At 41.2% G+C, this 20,626-nt stretch overlaps 1 long non-coding RNA gene across 1 annotated transcript; it reads left to right on the forward strand.

Annotated features, from left to right (window-relative positions):
* Positions 1 to 3,479: 3,479 nt before the first annotated feature.
* Positions 3,480 to 14,282, forward strand: LOC129636300 (uncharacterized). Its single transcript, XR_008706860.1, has 3 exons — positions 3,480 to 3,666; positions 3,750 to 3,884; positions 14,102 to 14,282. It is a non-coding gene; the product is annotated as an uncharacterized LOC129636300 (long non-coding RNA).
* Positions 14,283 to 20,626: the final 6,344 nt, after the last annotated feature.

The following is a 20,626-nucleotide window of genomic DNA, read 5'->3' on the forward strand; positions in this document are numbered from 1 at the left end:
TTAAATTCCTTTAGGATTGACTGGTTTGATCTCCTTGCAGTCCAGGGGACTCTCAAGAGTCTTCTCCAGCACAACTATTCGAAAGCATCAATTATTCAGCTCTCTGCCTTCTTTATGGTCCAACTCTCACATTGGTACATGACTACTGGAAAAACCATACCTTTGACTATATAGACCTTTGTTGGAAAAGTGATGTGTCTGCTTTTTAATACACTGTCTAGGTTTGTCATAACTTTCCTTCCAAGGAGCAAACGTTTTTAAATTTTATGGCTGTAGTCACTATCCACAGTGATTTTGAAGCCCAAGAAAAGAAAATCTGTCACTGCTTCCACTTTTTTCCCTTCTATTTGCTATGAAGTGATGGGACTGGATTCCATGATCTAATGCTCTATTTTTAACTTCACCTTTTCAGCAGAAGTCATTCAAAAAATTGTCTATACTCAAGGCTTCTTCTTCCTACACTTCTCTCCTGATTTCACTTTGACCAATTTTTCATCTCCAGGAATCCACTAAATCCTCTCCAGTCAATATCAGGTATGATTTCTATGTTACCATTTGAAGGCACTTTGGGTTTCACCTTACTCTATTTATATCCTTCAGCAAAGATACACTCTTCATTTTTGAAACATTGTCTTCACTTGAACTTTGGGCTTCCCTTCTCTCTTGAGTCTCTCCTTTCCTATCCCAGATTGGTTATCGCTTCCACTGTACCTACCAGATTCCAAAAGTTGGAACACCTGAGGGCCGAGTGCCCAAGCCTCCAACCTTCTCTGCCTGCACTCACTCCATGGATGATTTCATCCATTCCGACTGCAGTATTTCCACAGGTAAACCAGTGACTTCCAAATTCATCCCTCTGGCCCTGACCTTATTCTTGAACTTCAGATACACTTGAGCGCTTGCCTACAGGAGATTTCGCTTGCGTGTCTGACAGGCCTCTTAGGTGTTCAATATTGAGCTCTGCCTCTATCGGTGTCAAATATGCTCTGCATGAAGTCTTCCCATCTCAGTCACTGTCAACTCCATTCTCCACTGTTTTAGACAAGTTATTCCCACATTTACACCATTGCAGTGGCCTCCTAGTTAGTCTCTCCGCTTCCATCTTTGTCCGCCGTAGAGTTGGGGCATGTGTTCAGTCATGTCTGATTCTTTGCAACCCCATGGATTGTAGCCTGGCAGGCTCCTCTGTGGAATTTTCCTGGCAAGAATACTGGAGTGATTTGCCATTTCCTCCTGCAGGGGATCTTCCTGACCCAGGGACCAAACGCTTGTCTCTTGCATCTCCTGCATTAGCAGGCAGACTCTTTACCACTGGCACCATCTGTAAATCCTGTGTCCTTCTTTGGTCTTTTCCTGACACAACATCCAGAGTGATCTTTTAAAGTATCAGTGTAAGTGAGATCATATCAGTCCTTCTCTTCAAAATCTTTAATGCCTCCTTTTTTAACCCAGAGGAAATCCCCAGATTCTTACTCTGGCCTCAAGACTTTCTATGGTCTTTCTCTTCTACACATTTCAAGCCATGATCACCTCATACCCTCCTTCCCTCACCCCTCAGCTGTAACCTACTGGCCTCCTTTCTGTGTCTGCAACATCCCAAGGACACTGTGGTCTCAGGGCCTTGGTACATTTTTCCTTTGCCCAGAAAACTTCTTCCTCATATCCATATTGCCTTTTCTCCACTTTCTTTGGATCTCTGTTTATCAATTTAGCCTAGAGGTCTTCTACCACGACATCAAGTAAGTTACACACTCCTGCTGTATCTCTTTATGATACTTCCTAGTACTTACCACTTAAGGAATAGGAATTTGATATGTAAGTCCAATTTATAGCATTAGGACGTAAACTCCAGTGAGCGGTAGGACTTACCTGTTTTTATTTGTTGATAGCTTCTTTGGACCTAGGTAAGTACTTTGCTGGGCTTCTCAGGTGGCCTGTGGTAAAGAACCCACAGGAGAATGCAGGAGCATGGAGCAACTTAGCCCAAGCACACACAAGTACTTTGTCATGCCCTACTCCAGGGGATCTTTCTGATTCAGGGATTGATCCTGGGTCTCCTGCTTTGCAGGCAGATTCTTTACCATCTGAGCCACCAGGGAAGCCCTAGTTAAGTACTAAGAGCAATAAATATATACTGAATAGAAAAATGGTTAACATTGTGTATATATAACTAAGTAAGCAAGTTTTTTTTTGTTTTGTTTTGTTTTGTTTTAAGAAAATTCATCACAATTTCTGGCAAAATGACTCAGAATGACTGAAAGTGGTCTGCCCTTTGAGTAATCTGAAGAGAGCAGCCCATGGCAATTCACATCACATTTTGTTCAGAAATAAACATTAATAGTAATTTAATTTTTAGCTAAGGCAGTGGCACTTCCACATGGACAATCAAGCCCCCTGAAACAAAGAGAAGATTAAAATTAGTGAGACTGGAAAACCAAGAGGAATTTAGCAACCAAATCGATATCTCTACTTGACCTTGGCCTTGATCAACATGTACCAGGCAATCGACCCAGCAGAGATCCTCAAGACAATGTTCACTTTTGCTCCCACTCTTTTTAATGCTAGTGGTGGTCATGCACAGGCTGAGAGTAGGGGAGTTTGTAGCTGGGAATTGGTTCTTCTTACAGTCATGGTGGAATGAACCTGATAGATTAACTGGGCTAGTGGTTTTCAACCATTTCCCCCGTGAAAGCGATATATTTAATACCTGCCAGGTAACCTTTCCCTGAACTTCGTCCTCACATCACTCACTTGAGCTTGCTACACAGGTGATTTCGCCTATGGGTTCTGTGCAATTTCAAATCACTACCTGAATGCCCCTCCCCCAGAACCACTTCTCCCCTCCATTTATATACTGGCAACATGAAGCTGGGAACTGTTTTCTAGATGAAACTTGTCATTTTTCAGAAAAGCAATCTGAGGCTTACAGAGAATAAGCAACTCACCCAAGACGATGGAAACAGAGAGTTAAGATCTCAAAACTCAGAGACTAAGCGATCTAGAGACTGAGCAAGACATCTTCCTGGCATGATATTTATTTCTCTGTTAGTGAGAAACAAGTGTCAAAGGGACAATGGCCAAGCTATCCGTTCAGTTCAGTCGCTCAGTCGTGTCCGACTCTTTGCAACCCCATGGACTGCAGCACGCCAGGCCTCCCTGTCCATCACCAACTTCTGGAGTTTATTCAAATTCATATCCATTGAGTCAGTGATGCCATCTATAGATGGCATCTATATATGGCCAAGATATATATAGAAATAAACCCTGACCGACAACCTGCAGGGACCAGTCCAGAAAGCCAGGCTGCTCTCCACTATAACCAATCCAAGAAGTCAGAGTGCTGTCTGTAAGAACCAATCCAGGAGACTAAGCATAGCCATGTGACAATTGGTCTGAAATGGCTAAGATGTGATTAATATTAATAACTGACAATTTCCCTAATTTTGCCCTCTCTTCCAACATAGAACCAACCTGAGAACCCCAAACATGAACCCCTGACCAATCACAAAGGATGCTCACAAAGGATGATCCACCTGTAGCTAGCCCACCTGCAGGGTCTCCATACCAACAGTCTCCAATCAGGCATACCTGGTGTCACCCTGCTTCCACGAGAAGGCTTGCTCGTGTCTCTACCTGCCTTTACGTTTCTGCCAAACACAAGTGATGGTGGGTGACCCCCTTGCTATAAACAGCTCTGAATAAACAGCCTCTTCTTGGTCTTATGTGGGTGAACTCGCTGATTTCCGCAGCTCTCATGGACGTCCCAGCAGATACAGTGGGCATTGCCCAACTCTGCAGACCCCAGCCTTGGACCACGAGTTTCCTGAGAAGACAGAGGCCCCTAGTACCCGCTGTACACAGCTTGTCACGTCCACGCTTATATGGTAAGTCAGCTTTAGCTCTGAATTTTGCTGTCTTTGTGTTGAATTTCTCAGCTATTTATTCCCAGTTTGGTCCCCAGATTTTGTTGTTGGTTCCCATTTGGTTGGCGTCCTTGGTGGAAACAGGCTTTTTCATCCCTGTTGCTCTCTTTTTTGTTACTGTTTTATGTTGCACTGTCTAAAAGTGTTTTTTGGTTATAAAAGGAGAATAATTGTATGGTACAAGACAGGCAGAGATTCTTAAAGTCTGTTGTTCTAGCTGACCTCGCACACTGGTGAGTTTGTGGTTCTCTAGGCTGGTATCTACTTGGACAAACTTTATTGTGGGTCACCAATACATCCTAACCATGTCATTGTAAATGAAGACTAAATTCTCTTGAATTCCTACTGCAGTACCATATTGCACATTACTAAATGGCATTGTCTTCCATACTTCTATAATGTGTAATGTGTTTATTACTGTCAAAAACTTTATGTTATTACTATTATTCATTGTGTTCTAATACTCTCTGCTAGAGCTCCTGGAAGAGAAATTTGGCTCAGTTGGCAAATTTACCCAAGCCTGGCTCTGGGCACTTTTTGGTTCTGTCAAGGTGTCCTGCCTTGTATATGATACACATTTGTACATGTTTGCTTTTCTTAAATGGGAAGAAACAGAGAAGGAGGGAAGACAGCTGTAGAACATCAAGGTGATACCCATGTATTCATTTGATCTGACTCCATGACTGAGATTTTATTATCTGAATCTTAAAGGTGAGTAAAAAGAGGATTGTAAAGATTCAGTAACTTGGCCAAATCACACAGCTAGCTAGTGGTGGATCCAGATGTTCAAACCTAGTCTAAATTCAAAGCCTACCTTCTTTCTGCTTTGCCACATTAACCCGTAAAGCATAAACACAATCACAGCTTAAAATCTGCAGTAGAATTGGATGAAATGATGTTAACACAAAAATATTTAAAGCATCACGTTTTGGGGGGTGGGGGGGTGCGCAGACTTCTGCTTGAGGTGGAAGAATCCTGGGTTCTTCTGTTGCTAGAGCACTTATTGGAGTTCTGGCTCCTTGAGTAGGGAATTCAAACAGCCTGCTTTCCTAGTTAATGAAGTGTGTGCTGCCCTCTACTGGCACCAATAAAACACTGCTGCGCTTTATGTTGGCTCAGCAGGGCAAAGGATGTAAAGATTAAATTCTCCCTGTCGTTTTCAGAGATTTCCAGTGTGTCTGTTTTCTTTCTATTGTATTTTCTCCTTGAATAAACTTACAAACTTCAAATTCTTTCCTTGCCAATCTCTTCTGGCCATGCCGTTCCTGTTGATACGTTTTAGATTTAGCAGAGGAACCTAGAAAAACTAAAGCTACATCTTCCTTAGTGGAAACGCAGGAGATTAGAAATTGGCATGTGTGCTAGGAGCAAGGATGCAGTAGTCCTTGCTATTTGCTGTCAATATTGCCCTAGATTATAGGTGACTAGTATGTAAACTTTTGAAGCCATTATTCTTCCCTGTGCTATATAAAACTGATGATTGATTCTCAATAAGGCCATTTTAATATTCACCTGTTCATTTAATCATTCATTTATTAAACCAAGACCCCTTAAAGTCTACTCTGTACCACCATGCAGGTGAGATGGTACAAATGAGAAGAAGCTAGCTACAGTTCAGCAGTGAAGATGGGCTTGGCAAACAAATGATTGCAATGCAGTTTAGATAACGCTGTGATCTTTACAGAGTGCTGCACATTCTCAGAAAGAATGACTAATCTTTGCATGAATGTGACCAGGAGACTTTATGGGTGAGAGTGTGCTTACATTCCCAGATGGGGAAGAGTTTACATGATGGATAACAAAGGAGGGGGACTTCAAATTGAGGGGATTCATGTCAAAGGTGTGAGGATAGGGAAAAATGGAAAACCAAGCCAGAACATACGGTTCTATGTGTTGACACGAATATCCAGGGAGTGTGTGAATGAAGTCTGGGATATAAAGAGAACAGAGTTTTGAAGGGGCTAACTTCCACACATGATAAATTTGGACTATGTATTGTATGTATTATATATACAGAGAAAGACGGCAGGAAACTATTGGATATTTTCAATGTATGATTCTTATTCAGATTCTGTCTTGTGCAGTGTAAAGTGGGAAATGACTACTGTAAAGGAATCAATGGGAATACCAATTCTACTTTGGAAAATGCACACTCTCTGGGATATTTTCTGAAATCTTCTGACTGATGGCCTAATTAAATAGATAACTACTGAATTCTACTCAATACTGTAATACGTAACCATATATCAACTCTTTAACATTAAATTGAATTTAAGGGTAAGATATTGTGTAACCGTTGCTTGAATAAGAGAACTAAAACAAACTTTTTCTCCAATATCCACCATCCACCTCCAGAATTCTCCACTCTACTTTGTTCTTATAAAGTAAGTTTCTGACTACATTTTATCTACTTCATGTGGGTTTGATTTTTTTTAATGAACTTTACTTGTGTATTATAAAAAATACTTGATATAAAAATTCAAAAAATCAAAAAGTGGTTAAAAATTATCCTCTTATACCCAACAACTACATGTATGGATGTGAGAGTTGGACTGTGAAGAAAGCTGAGCACTGAAGAATTGATGCTTTTGAACTGTGGTGTTGGAGAAGACTCTTGAGAGTCCCTTGGATTGCAAGGAGATCCAACCAGTCCATTCTGAAGGAGATCAGTCCTGGGTGTTCTTTGGAAGGACTGATGCTAAAGCTGAAACTCCAATACTTTGGCCACCTCATGCGAAGAGTTGACTTCTTGGAAAAGACTCTGATGCTGGGAGGGATTGGGGGCAGGAGGAGAAGGGGACGACGGAGGATGAAATGGCTGGATGGCATCACTGACTCGATGGACATGAGTTTGGGTGAACTCTGGGAGTTGGTGATGGACAGGGAGGCCTGGCGTGCTGCAATTCACGGGGTCACAAAGAGTCGGACACGACTGAGCGAATGAACTGAACTGAACCCTGAAGAAGGAAATGGCAACCTACTCCAGTATGCTTGCCTGGAGGATCCCATGGACAGAGGAGGCTGGCAGGCTGCAATCCATGGGGTCGCAAAGAGTCGGACACAACTGAAGAGACTTAGCACACACACAACAACTAAAGATTCGCATTTTTAAATGAGCAACACTTTGCTGCTAAGGTTTTCTAGGCTACATGTTTTATATGAAGAGTTTAAAATCTCCCATCACAAGCACATATGGTGTCCGATTCAGGGTTACCAATCACGGGTAAACTGGATATTCAGATGATGCTTCCATGGCCGTTGTAATTTGTTGTAATGAACTAATAGTTAATAGAAGTTTAAAACAATACTACTGTTTATACCCCTGGTATGGCTACAGATTTATTTTCTTCATCATTAATTAATTTTCTATTTATAGGTAACCAATAAAGTTGCTGCTAGGAAGTCTGCCATGTTATCATATCTGGCTAATGAGTTTTACCTAAACTCTCATTAGAAAACTTTTCAATCAGGCAGCAATGCCTTATTGGGTACAGTGTGTGGGAGGAAGTGATATGAAGGAAAACCTCTTATATTAACAAAAGAATTTACTCAAATTTTATTAGCAGAATTCATGGCTCAAAGCCTTCCTTGTTTATGAGGTCTGTTCTCACTTTCTGCATCTCTGATTCTGTTGGCACTTTTAACACAAGATATACTCAAATTCTATGAATATATTGGTATTATTTTGTATTACATGTAGCTCCTCATTTGAGGCCAAATGTATCATTTTTTATTTTAATTTCTTTTAATTTTCAATTTTTTAAAGTTTTTGTACCATTTTGAAAGATTAATTTCCATTGACAGTTATTACAAAATATCGACTCTTTTCCCTGTGTTGTACAATATATCCTTGAGCCCACCTTACACCCAATAAGTACTGTTAAAGGATTCCAAACTCACTTTTGGATAATCACCACTTATTCTTTTATATGCTAACAACAAAACAGAAAATACCTAGAAATATGCCTAAGAATGGTGAACCCTAATTCTTTTGCCTTGGTCTTAATTATCCATCAGCCGTTCCAGATCCAACATACTCCCACTTTTAAAGGGTACTGTCTCCTTGATGCATTTGATATAGTCGAGCAGCGGACTGGGGAAACTGACCTCGTAGTGAAATGCTTTACTACTGAGAAATTTGATTACTGAAAAGCTAGTGTTGTAAATACCAGCTTTCCCCAGGTAGGCCATGCCTCTGTTTCTACAGCAGGCATGACTCAGTGGGAGAAAGTTATCATTCATCTCAGCACAGACACTAAGCTGGGTATTCAAATGGGAATTCAAGTGAGAATTACTAGCAGGTGTCACCTGCTCCCATCATTGGTTGGAGTTGTATTCATCTTTCCACAAAGAGCATTCTCAAACAGTATCACTTGGTCAGAGTAAAACATGCTGTTGCATTTTCGTTTCCTGAAGCAGGGTGAGCATCAATGTTCTCTGAGCTCAACCTACCTCTGAGGCAAGTCAAGCCGTGTTGGCTTTTCAGATGATTTTGAGTAGCCTTAATGGTCCTCTGGGTGGTGGCAGGCCCTGGTCATTCTTGGTTCTGATGTGGATAACTATTAGTCAAATACTAGACTTATCATTTTATCTGAAGGGTATTTGCTGTTTTCCTTGAAATATGAGAAAATCAAAAGCCCAAAGTTTGGAATGGCCTTTATTTGCCCCTCCAAGATCCACTCTCCACCCATCTCCAACTTCCTCTGTAATTTAGGAGGCCGACTTTGCATGGTTGGACCAATCAAGCCTTCATTGTCCTCTGCCTTTCTGTTGGATTTCTGGGGAAGGGGGAGAAGGGAGTCAGGCAACAGACAGAGAACTGGAAGAAAGAGAAGCTCTGGTCCTTATTTCCCCAGTTGTCCTGCTAGGTCAAAGGTTGGTGGTGGTTGCATTCTACATCGAAGGCTCTGGGCACCACTGTGATGGTCTTCTCCTATAGCTAGAGTCTCATCCTATTCTAGTAACTGGTAACCCCCTCTCCTTGAGCACAGGTAGAATCTGTGATTTATTTCTAACCAACACAGCATTGCAAAGGTGATGAGATGTCACTCCCTTGATTAGGTTATATCATACAAAGCTTTACTGACCTTGAAAAAGAGTCCAGTTTTTGGCTGCATGGAGAGGGTTACATGGCAGAGGTCTATGGGGGTCTCTAGAGCCTTAGGGTAGTCTCTAGTCAGCATGGAAATGGAATCTCAGGCCTGCAAACACGAGGAGATAAATTCTGCCAACAGCCCAAGAGTACTTGGAAAGGAATCTTTCCCTGTTCAAGCCTTTGATGAGACCACAGCCCCAGCCAATACCTGGACTGTAAAACAGTGAGACCTTAAGCAAAGGACCCAAGAAAGCTGTACCAGAATCCTGATCCACAGAAATTATGAGATAACCCATGTGTGTTGTTTTAAGCCACCAATAGAAATAAAGCCAGCAATAGAAAACTAATACAAGTCCCTGCATTAATGATCTTTTGAGGGTGACATCTATTTCTTTCCAGGACACTAAATGAAATAGGTAGACCAGGAGTTGGCCATTACTTTATGTAAAAGGCCCATATAATAAATATTTTAAGCTTTGCAGATAATAAATGATGCCTGTTGTGTATTCTTTCTTTCTTATAGTCTTCTAACTATTTAATAATGTAATAAACATTCTTAGTTCTTGGGATATATGAAAACAAGTGGTCTGCTAGATTTGACTCATGGGCTGTAGTTTGCTGACCACTGTTTGACAATCATAAGGTACTGGGAGATGTGTATGTATTCTATTTATTGTGTTACTATATATTCATCAGAATTTATTTCCTGTACTTCCTGAGCACAAATCTAGACACCATTTCCCAGCACATGAAGTATGTGTGTAATCATGTGTCTGAATTCTGTCCAGTGGAATGAGGGTGAAAGTGCTCTAAAAAAACTCCAGGTCTGGTCTACAAACATCTCGTGCAGTTCTCCACGATTGTTGATCCTCTATGCTCTGGCTGGAGTGAAAGCTTCAGAGTTTTCATGGATGGAAGTCCCACAAGGTTGAGGAGGGCTGCATCCCCATATTTCACCATGGAAGACTGCTTACAGAGCTTTCATATTTAACTACAATATGTATGAGAAATAAGCTGAGATTGTTGGTAAAGCCCCTGAGATTTGGGGGTCCATTCATTTGTACATATCTCAAAGAGAACAGTACTGAAACTGAAGTTTAAGTGTTAGTTGCTCTGTTGTGTTCAACTCTTTGCAACCCCATGGACTGTAGCCTGCCAGGCTTGTCTGTCCATGGGATTCTCCAGGCAAGAATACTGGAGTGGGTTGCCATTTCCTTCTCCAGGAGATCTTTCTGACCCAGGGATAGCATCTGGGTCTCCTGCATTGTAGATAGATTCTTTACCATCTGAGCCACCAGGGAAGCCCAGCAGGACTGAGGAGGAGCTTATTCTATACGTATTTGCAGAAGACAATGCCCCAGAGATCTATTTAGTTGCATCAGTAAAGGAAACACTTCCGCTATATATTCATCAGAATTTATTTCCTGTACTTCCTGAGCACAAATCTAGACACCATTTCCCAGCACATGAAATATGTGTGTAATCGTGTGTCTGAATTCAGTCCAGTGGAATGAGAGTGAAAGTGCTGTAAAAACCTTCAAGTCTGGTCTACAAACACATGGAAATTAGTAAGAGTAGGAAAGACCTGAGTTAGATTATGACTCAAGTTAACGGAAAAATCTACGTCCGAAGACCCAAAGACTCGATTCTGTGCCCGTGTTACGACAGATTTTATGGCCCCTCTGTTCCTTAGAGTGTGCCTCTGCTCCTGAGAGAATCTCCAAACCCTGGACACATATCTGCTGTACATGGCAGAGAAAGAGAGAATCATAGCATCCTCCCAGTCTTGAAATCCATTCCACACACCGGCCACCCTCCCAGCTTGCTCACGACTGTGGAACCGCAGCCTTTCACGTTTGTAACAGCCCTTCCCCGAAGAGCGACTACTCCTGGTGTATAATCACCCCTATAGCATGGATATGAATCTTTAAATTTATTTAAATCACATTCCTTTAGAGCCCTTGAAAGGTAGTTCCTATTCAACAAAATAATTTCTCACGCAAGAAAATCCTTGTACTTTGTTTGATCAGTTCAATTGGAACACAGGAGTGGCTTTCTTTCCTGAGCTTGTCTTTGCCCTGTAATGCAAAATGACTTAGTGGTCTGTGGGCTTCTTCTGATGCCTCTGGCTCAGCTATTGACAACCAAGCCCTTAGAGGGTTTGGAATCAATAGGAATAGAATAAAAGGACACAGTGCTTTTACACATGGGTTATTGCAGCGTATATCTATTTATAGTGAACTTCATCAATATGGATGATTGCCTTCAGCTACTGCATTGTTAGTATTCATCGATTTAAAGTCTTCAAAGAATTCAAATGCCAAGCATATTAAAGAAGCATGTCTGGAACCCAGACTATTCAAATATAAAAGAGTCAATAGAGAGAGACAAAAGTTTCCTAAATAATTAATTACTAAGATCATTGCTAAAGTAACAGACCTCTCTCTCTTTCTCTCTATGGAGGACTGTGTCTCTGACACAGACGAGAAATAAAGCCGAGGCAGTGCTTGTCCAGTAACACTAGGTGGCAGCAGTGGGTTTTGAGCCAAAACACTACCTTTTCCAATGGGCAAAGTTACCATGATTAAGAACCAACCAGTTAATTTATGAATAACTAGATTTTGATTAACTATGAAGACATGGATTTCTTTTTACTGCCTTTTAAAAAACAAATAAAATATGTACAAATATTGGGGTGAGGGTGAGAAAGCAAATTTGCCATGCAAGGAAGTATCAGGAATGTTGTAATTATAGTCTATGAAATTTGAATAAAATACACATAAAATTAGAAGCAGAAAAATAATTTCCTCTTGCAGAAAATAAACTATTCTTATAGGGGAAGCAATGGTTTCACAGAAGACTTGCATTTAAAACATTGGCAATTACTACCAGCTAGGCAGTTTTTAGCAATTCGTAATTTGAAAGGGACTGACTTGTCAGCATATGATTGATATTTGAAAAGTAATGTGAACTTTTGTTGATTTATTTTCTGTAATGCTATTCAGTATTTTTAAGACTCTAGTGTAAATATCTCTTAACACAAGAGGAACCTATTAATCCTTCTGGAAAGGACTAAATTATGTGTCAATTTTTGAATCAAGAAATAATGCAAGATTAACTATCTGACCTTAGTCTGGCAAGTTGGGTCAAGAAATAAAGATTGGGTGTGTTCTCAGATTCTCACAGGGTTTTACTCAGCATTTATCTGAATAATTGAAGCAAGTTTAGAGTATTGTTGCCAACAGAGGCAGGAAGATGTGATAGAAGTCTGGACAGAGAGTGAATTTTAGTTCTAGCTCAAGCTCTAATTTATTTTCTGACCTTGAGTCAATAACATAGCAGCCCTAGATGCCAAGTGTTCATTTTTAAATACATAAAATGTATCTCTTGTTTTAGATGATTTCTTCTACATTCTCATCTGGTTTTATGATCAACAGATTCCAATTCCTTTGCCCAGTGATCAGTTGGTATATGTATTTGGCATGTAATGTGTAGAAAGTGTGTGTGTGTGTGTGCCCACGTATGTGTGTATGCATGGTAAAGGATTGACCCTGGTTTTAAACTCACAATGAAAATAACATAGCCAATAAATGCTGCCTCTTGTACAGGACTATATTGTGTATTTATTTATTTACTACACAAAGAGCTCTTGAGAACTTTGTGCAAATGTGTATAGTTTTGTACCTAGAAGAAGGAAAGAGGGATGTAACAAGTGACTCTGTTACAACCACAGAGAATTAATTGTATTTTTCATTGTTGTTTTCTTTACTCTCACTTCAGGATGGAAATCAAGTACCTTTACATAGAATCTGCCACAGGGAATGATTTCACTATAGTCACTAGGTCTTGGCTTAGGCTTTACAGAGATCGGAAACTTCTGATTCTGATAAAATGGAAAATGTACCCAAGGCTCAGAAAGACAAGGCTGAAGAAATTTAATCTATTTAGTGTTTATTACATAGATTGGTCTCCAGACATTTTCAAAAATGATGAGTTCAATGTGGCAAGTTTCAGGTCTTCCTTAATTAGAATTATGTGTTAGTTATGAGCATAACCCCATCGTCCAATTAGATCAGGGTTATGATGTGTCTTGAGAGAAACAATGGGAGGACTGGACTTCATGAGTTTATGGGGGACTTAGCATTCCAATCTGACAACAACTAACATTTAACAAATATCTACCATGTTCTAAGCTCCATTCTAAGTGCTTTGTCATTAGTGTCTCATTTAATCTTCCTATCAGAAATATGAAATTTACACGATCAATGTACAGATGAAGAAAATAAGCTGGAGGAAGGTTAAGAAACTTGCCCAAGGTAATAAGTGAAAGAACCAGGATTCAAAACTAGAAAGTCTGGGTTCTGAGCCCAAGTTCTTAACCATCGTTTAGATAGCTGGGCTCAGAGCTGAGTCTTCTGTTGTGGAAGCGTCAGGAAGCAAAGTGATGTGACTTCTTAAAGAATTAGTGCAGTCAACATGTGGTTGCCTTTTGATTTGTCAACTCAGCCTTACTCTGGAAGAATTGGAGTTTTAATACCTAATGAGAGCCATTGAAACATGTATAATATCATATATGAAACAAGTCGCCAGTCCAGGTTTGATGCACGATACTGGATGCTTGGGGCTGGTGCACTGGGATGACCCAGAGGGATGGTACGGGGAGGGAGGAGGGAGGAGGATTCAGGATGGGGAACACATGTATACCTGTGGCGGATTCATGTTGATATATGGCAAAACCAATACAATATGGTTTTTTTTTTTATGTTTAATGTTTTTATGTTAAATATGTTTTTTTTATGTTTAATGTTTTTATGTTAAATATGTTTTTACAATACAATATTGTAAAGTTAAAAAATTGAAAAAAAAATTCTTGCAATTCTTGTGAAAATTCTCTCACATCATTAGTGGGGAATCTTCTAGCTGTTTGGTCAAACCACTTGCTTTGAAAGTAAAAACCTCAACAGTCCTGAAGAATCATGTCATTATTTCAGAATAAGTCATATGAAAAGCTGTTACGTCATTTTTTCTATGAAAGAATCACATCCCATCTCCCTTAATTGTTCATGTCTCTTATTATTAACAGGTCCACCTGTCAATAGATGAATGCTGCTCAGAAGGCTTCTATTTTTCTGTACCATTGCTGTTACACCAGAGAGAAGCACAGAGAGTTAAAAATGGCATAATCTATTAATATTAATAATTGCTCTCCTCACTGCTACCTGGTTAAATAAAGAATAAATTAAATTGGTTGGCTTCAGACAGCATACATATTCCATGACTGTCAATGGGTTACATTATTTGTAATTCTCAAAGGTGCCAGAGAGAGTAGTAACAAATTCCCCGTTAACGGAGAGGCGCAAACCCATGGGAAATCGCGTCATTTGACCAGTGATCTCTTCACTGGGGACAGAACCATCTCTTCGGCTTTATGTACTGCAGAAGTACATTTTTTCCTTACCTCAACCCAAAGCTGAATATCACCAGGGATGATCATTTAATTTCACATTTTATTAAAACACTTAATGCAAAGCCATGTTATAACTGAAGGCAAAGCACAGAGCCTGGCGTAAGGAGCTCTTCTTCAGAACATAGTAATGAGAGAATTACCACATTAATCTATGTATAAAGGCCCTTTGGAGATTTTTCATGCCTCCCGTGGTTTCATTTTCCGTGGAAATGTGGAGTCAGAAGAGCGTCAAACAAAATTATTCCTCGTTAAACATTTTTACAGGTACTGCTCTGTCAAGGCGCCGCTTCCATGGCGACACGCAACGCGACTCTTCTTCCCGCTCGGTTCTCTGTAGCGAGCACCAGCTCTCCCATACCGCCATCTGTTGCACGTGGCGGTGGTGCTCTGTCCATAAACACATCCCGGAGAGGCGGAGCCTCCTCTGTTATGTGAAGGGACGTCCTCCAAGTAGCAACTCCATGATCTGTCTGCTAATTGTATTCAACTGAGAGATGCTTGCAAATTCCAAAGAACGCTGGGTAGTGTTCTTAGAATGCTGACCCTAAAGGGCACCCATGTGGCCTGGACTGTCGCCAGCCTGCCCAGCTGGCTTTGAAGTTTCAAAAAAGTGGGTGCGGGGGAGATCAGAGGTGGGACTAAAATTATTTTCATATTTCCTGTCACCGATCCTCCCTGCCCACCGCCCCCCCCCCCACATTCCATTCATTACCTGAGCAGATCATGCAGTGAGTTGCAGTGAGGTAATGACCGCTGGTGATGAAGCAGTGTTCATTTGGGCCACTATTTGCGTTTCTCTCATCCTGACAGATATCTCTAGCAGACCACGGTTTCAGCACAGGATTTCTGTTACCAAGTCAACAGTCAAAGGTGGTTAAATGGAAGAAATAAAATAACAGAAGTTTGATGAATGGTTTCAAACTAAAGCCTTGGGACTTCCCTAGTGGTCCAGTGGCTAAGACTCTGGGCTCCCAATTCAGGGGGCCAATTCAGGTCTGATCCCTGATCAGGGAACTAGATTCCACATGTGGCAACTAAAAAAAAAAAAAAAAAAATCCCACATCCCACAATGAAGATTGAAGATCTTGTATGCTACAATTAAGACCTGGGGCAGCCAAATAAATATTTTTATTTTAAAAAAAATAACTAAACCGTGTGCAGAAATTCTTAACAGTTTTGTGAAGTTTTAGGGATATGGTGCTAAGAAAGTTTGAAATATCTTAAGAGGCTAGAACACGGTCTCCTTAGTAACAAAAAAAGTCAAATGCAACTTGCAGTCCAGGCCTGTTAGCAAATGGTCCTTGTTGCTATTAAAATGATCACCAGGGAGTTCAAGGACGGGGGTGTCGTTTGAAATGGCCTTGGAAAATATGTTGAAAGAATTGCCTCAAACCATTTTCCCTGGTGCTCATTCTTTGTCCCTGCACTCTCACACACGGTCTGTGATAAAATACATCCTGTATATTTATAGTGTGTCCAGAAAATGCCAAAGTGCTTAAGGCTCCAACATTGTTTTCATTAGAGATGGATACTTCAGGGAATTGTAAATGCCAACTTTTCAAATGTGCTCTAGATGGAAAAAAAAAATCCTAAAGATGCCAGCTTTTACAAATATTTTGTGCCGTGTGAAACCCGGGACCAGCTGCTTATGATTAGAATGGAGAAAGGCTCCTATGTCAAATGTAAACCATAGTATCACAGTATCCCTAGCTCCTAGCAGAAATGCTGGTCAACCTAGCAAAGGCTCGGAAACAAGATTATTCAGCTAACCTTCGTCTTTCTTCAACCTCACCAATGCTAGTCGGTAAATCCAAGATTCAGTTCAGTTCAGTTCAGTTGCTCAGTCGTGTCCCACTCTTTGTGACCCTGTGAATTGCAGCACGCCAGGCCTCCCTGTCCATCACCAACTCCCAGAGTTCACTCAGACTCACGTCCATCGAGTCAGTGATGACATCCAGCCATCTCATCCTCTGTCATCTCCTTCTCCTCCTGCCCCCAATCCCTCCCAGCATCAGAGTCTTTTCCAATGAGTCAACTCTTCTCATGAGGTGGCCAAAGTACTGGAGTTTCAGCTTTAGCATCATTCCTTCCAAAGAAATCCCAGGGCTGATCTCCTTCAGAATGGACTGGTTGGATCTCTTTGCAGTCCAAGGGACTTTTAAGAGTCTTCTCCAACACCACAGTTCAAAAGCATCATAGATCTAAATATCAGTAGCCTTTACAATTGCAATATGGTTCTGTCCTTCCTTTCCAGCCCATCAATTCCCTGTCCTCATTCATTTGCAGGTATCACAGGACAGGTATTCTTTTATCTGCATTCTGATTGGACCTCTAGCGCCCAATGGACCTCAGCTTCTCTGCCACTGGAAAGGACAGTCCTTGCCTCTGTGCTTTGCTTCTCTACTTAGAAACCATCACATCATGCCACAAGGAGAACAAGCCAGGCTCTCTGGTTTAGCAACCCCAGTTTCTCTCTCAAATAGACTTTATAAGAATCCAAGCCAGTGCTTTTCAAATCTTCCCCTGCCTGCTTGTGAAATCAGCCTTCTAAGGCATTCACAGTGAGTGAAAAGCTTAGAGTCATCACCCATTCCAGGTAGGAGGCCGCTGGATGAGTGGATAACCACACTCAAGCCTGATTTTGTATGCAGTGCTGGCAGAAGACCCCCTTGTCATTTTCTCTTTAAGCAGAGAAGAGGTAGTTATCCTTTTCTCAACATGGGGATAATGGAAGGATGATAATACCTACTTCCAGCCATGGCAGAAGATGAGGGTGGGCATAATAATGATGCCTCTGTAGTTCTAATTTTGTGCTCTTGTTGTCTTCAATAGACATGTATATATCGCATCGTTTGTACCCAATAATGTGTCAGATACTGGAAGTACACAAAGGAATAAGACATCTTTAAATGTCTTTAAACTCCGTATTGTTCTAGAAGTTCACAGCTGAATGCAAGAGCTAGATTTCTAAATACATAAGATGGTCCAGTCTCATGCGAGCTGTGATGATGGTTGCCATGCTGAGGGCATTATTATGAGCACACACACAGGGTCTCCTATCTCAGGAAAAGTTTCTGGAAGGGAAGATGCTTGAGCTGAAACTTCCAAAACGAACAGAGCTAATCAAAGAAGAGATATGGATGGGGAAATGGTAACTGGGATAGAGATAGAGAGGAGGAAAGGAGTAGTAGATAGAGGAGATTCAGTGACAAGTTTTGGAGACATGGAGCAGTTGTACACATGGTTGATTGCAGAGTGCATTACAGTGGCCAGTAGGGATGGGGGGATGGGAGGCCAGCAGAGAGCTGACCTGAGGGACCCTAGATGCCTTCGTGGGAGGCAAGGTACAAGCTGACCTGAAGGTTCTAAGGAGCCAGTGAAGAATGTTGTAGGGAGGAGTAACATGATCTTGTTTATTTTAAAAGATCACGCTGCCCTTGAAATGCACCGTGGCTCAAATATAGTGGAATTTGGAAATGAGTTGGGGACAAATAGTGGATGAAACCTTACATGACATTTAAAGATAAATATACCTTTGACCCTCTCCCCACTTTAACTATTACTTAGTTTAGGATTTTCAAATTTGTGCATAAATTTTTTTTTTAAAAATATATCAGCAGTGTCATTAGTATTGAAAAGAATTTTTATTTTTTGCCCAGAAGGCCAATACATTTAAGCCAGGGATGGGCAAGATTTTGCCTGAGATCCTCAGTCTCCCTGATAAAATGATGTTGATGGGCAAGATTTTGCCTGAGATCCTCAGTCTCCCTGATATGATGATAAAAGGCTGTTGTAGTCCTAGAGAAATGAGCTCTCTAAACCTGATATGAAGACTCTGTTGCCTTGTCTATGTCTTCCAGGTCTAGGAGTATATTGAGATGTGTATATAGTTTGTTCTCTTACGTTGACAGGACACTGGACTGTTTTGGCTTCTAGAGCAACAGGTGAGCTGACTGTCTGGATCTAAATTCAGATGAAACATTTTCCTTTTCTGCTTACATTCTAGCTAACATTGGTAACTGTATTAAGAGAATCATGAAAGTAGGTTGTGTTTGCATCATCAACGGATTGACCATTTAAAAGTTTATTCAGTAACTCTGGCTTTCTTAGATAGCAATCTTGATTGATTTGACAAGTGCTCCACATTGGCCATCAGCACAATACCACATTGCCCTTTCACATCAAGGACCCATGGTCTAAATATATCAGTTGTTATTTCCAGGGCTATATCATCAAATGCAAAGTTCAGCAGTCAACATAAATGTGTTGGTCATAGTGTTGTTGTTGTTCAGTCATAGTTCAGTTCAGTCGCTCAGTCATGTCCGACTCGTTGCGACCCCATGAACCATACATAGCACACCAGACTTTCCTGTCCATCACCAACTCCTGGAGCCTACCCAAACCCATATTCATTGAGTCGGTGATGTCATCCAACCATTTCATCCTCTGTCGTTCCCTTCTCCTCCTGCCCTCAATCTTTCCCAGAATCAGGGTCTTTTCAAATGAGTCAGCTCTTTGCATCAGGTGGCCAAAATATTGGAGTTTCAGCTTCAGCATCAGTCCCTCCAATGAACACCCAGGACTGCTCTCCTTTAGGATGGACTGGTTGGATCTCCTTGCAGTCCAAGGGACTCTAAAGCGTCTTCTCCAACACCACAATTCAAAACCATCAATTACTCGATGCTCAGCTTTCTTTATAGTCCAACTCTCACATCCATATATGACCACTGGAAAAACCAAAGCCTTGACTAGATGGACCTTTGTTAGTAAAGTAATGTCGCTGCCTTTTAATATGCTATCTAGGTTGATCACGGAGAAGGCAATGGCACCCCACTCCAGTACTCTTGCCTGGAAAATCCCATGGATGGAGGAGCCTGGTGGGCTGCAGTCCATGGGGTCGCTAAGAGTCGGGCCCGACTGAGTGACTTCACTTTCACTTTTCACTTTCATGCATTGGAGAAGGAAATGGCAAGCCACTTCAGTGTTCTTGCCTGGAGAATCCCAGGGACCGGGGAGCCTGGTGGGCTGCCGTCTATGGGGTCGCACAGAGTCGGATACAACTGAATCAACTTAGCAGCAGCAGCAGCAGCAGCAGCAGCAGGTTGATCATAACTTTCCTTCCAAGGAGTAAACGTCTTTTAATTTCATGGCTGCAATCACCATCTGCAGTGATTTTGGAGCCCAGGAAAATAAAGTCAGCCACTGTTTCCACTGTTTTCCCATCTCTTTGCCATGAAGTGATGGGACCAGATGCCATGATCTTAGTTTTCTGTATGTTGAGCTTTAATCCAACTTTTTCACTCTCCTCTTTCACCTTTATCAAGAGGCTCTTTAGTTCTTCTTTACTTTCTGCCATAAGGGTGGTGTCATCTGCATATCTGGAGAACGCAATGGCAACCCACTCCTGTACTCTTGCCTGTAAAATCCCATGGACGGAGGAGCCTGGTAGGCTGCAGTCCATGGGGTCACGAAGAGTCGGACACGACTGAAGTGACTTAGCACATCTGCATATCTGAGGTTATTGATATTTGTCCCGGCAATCTTCATTCCATCTTGTACTTCCTCCAACCCAGTGTTTCTCATGATGTACTCTGCATATAAGTTAAATAAACAAGGTGACAATATACAGCCTTGACATGCTCCTTTACCTATTTGGAACCAGTCTGTTGTTCCATGTCCAGGTCTAACTGTTGCTTCCTGATCTGCATACAGGTTTCTCAAGAGGCAGGTCAGGTGGTCTGGTATTCCCATCTCTTTCAGAATTTTCCACAATTTATTGTGATCCACACAGTCAAAGGCTTTGGCATAGTCAATAAAGCAGAAATAGATGTTTTTCTAGAACTCTCTTGCTTTTTTGATGATCCAGCGGATGTTGGCAATTCGATCTCTGGTTCCTCTGCCTTTTCTAAAACCAGCTTGAACATCTGGAAATTCATGGTTCACATATTGCTGAAGCCTGGCTTGGAGAATTTTAAGCATCACTTTACTGGCATGTGAGATGAGTGCAATTGTGTGGTAGTTTGAGCATTCTTTGGCATTGCCTTTCTTTATGATTGGAATGAAAACTGACCTTTTCCCTTTCTCTTCCTAATAGCATCTCTGTTTCCTTTGAGAGACTTACTCTTCTTCCCTCTGTGTCAT

This window comes from Bubalus kerabau, chromosome 21 (genome assembly GCF_029407905.1).
Source record: "Bubalus kerabau isolate K-KA32 ecotype Philippines breed swamp buffalo chromosome 21, PCC_UOA_SB_1v2, whole genome shotgun sequence".
NCBI classification, from domain to species: domain Eukaryota; kingdom Metazoa; phylum Chordata; class Mammalia; order Artiodactyla; family Bovidae; genus Bubalus; species Bubalus kerabau.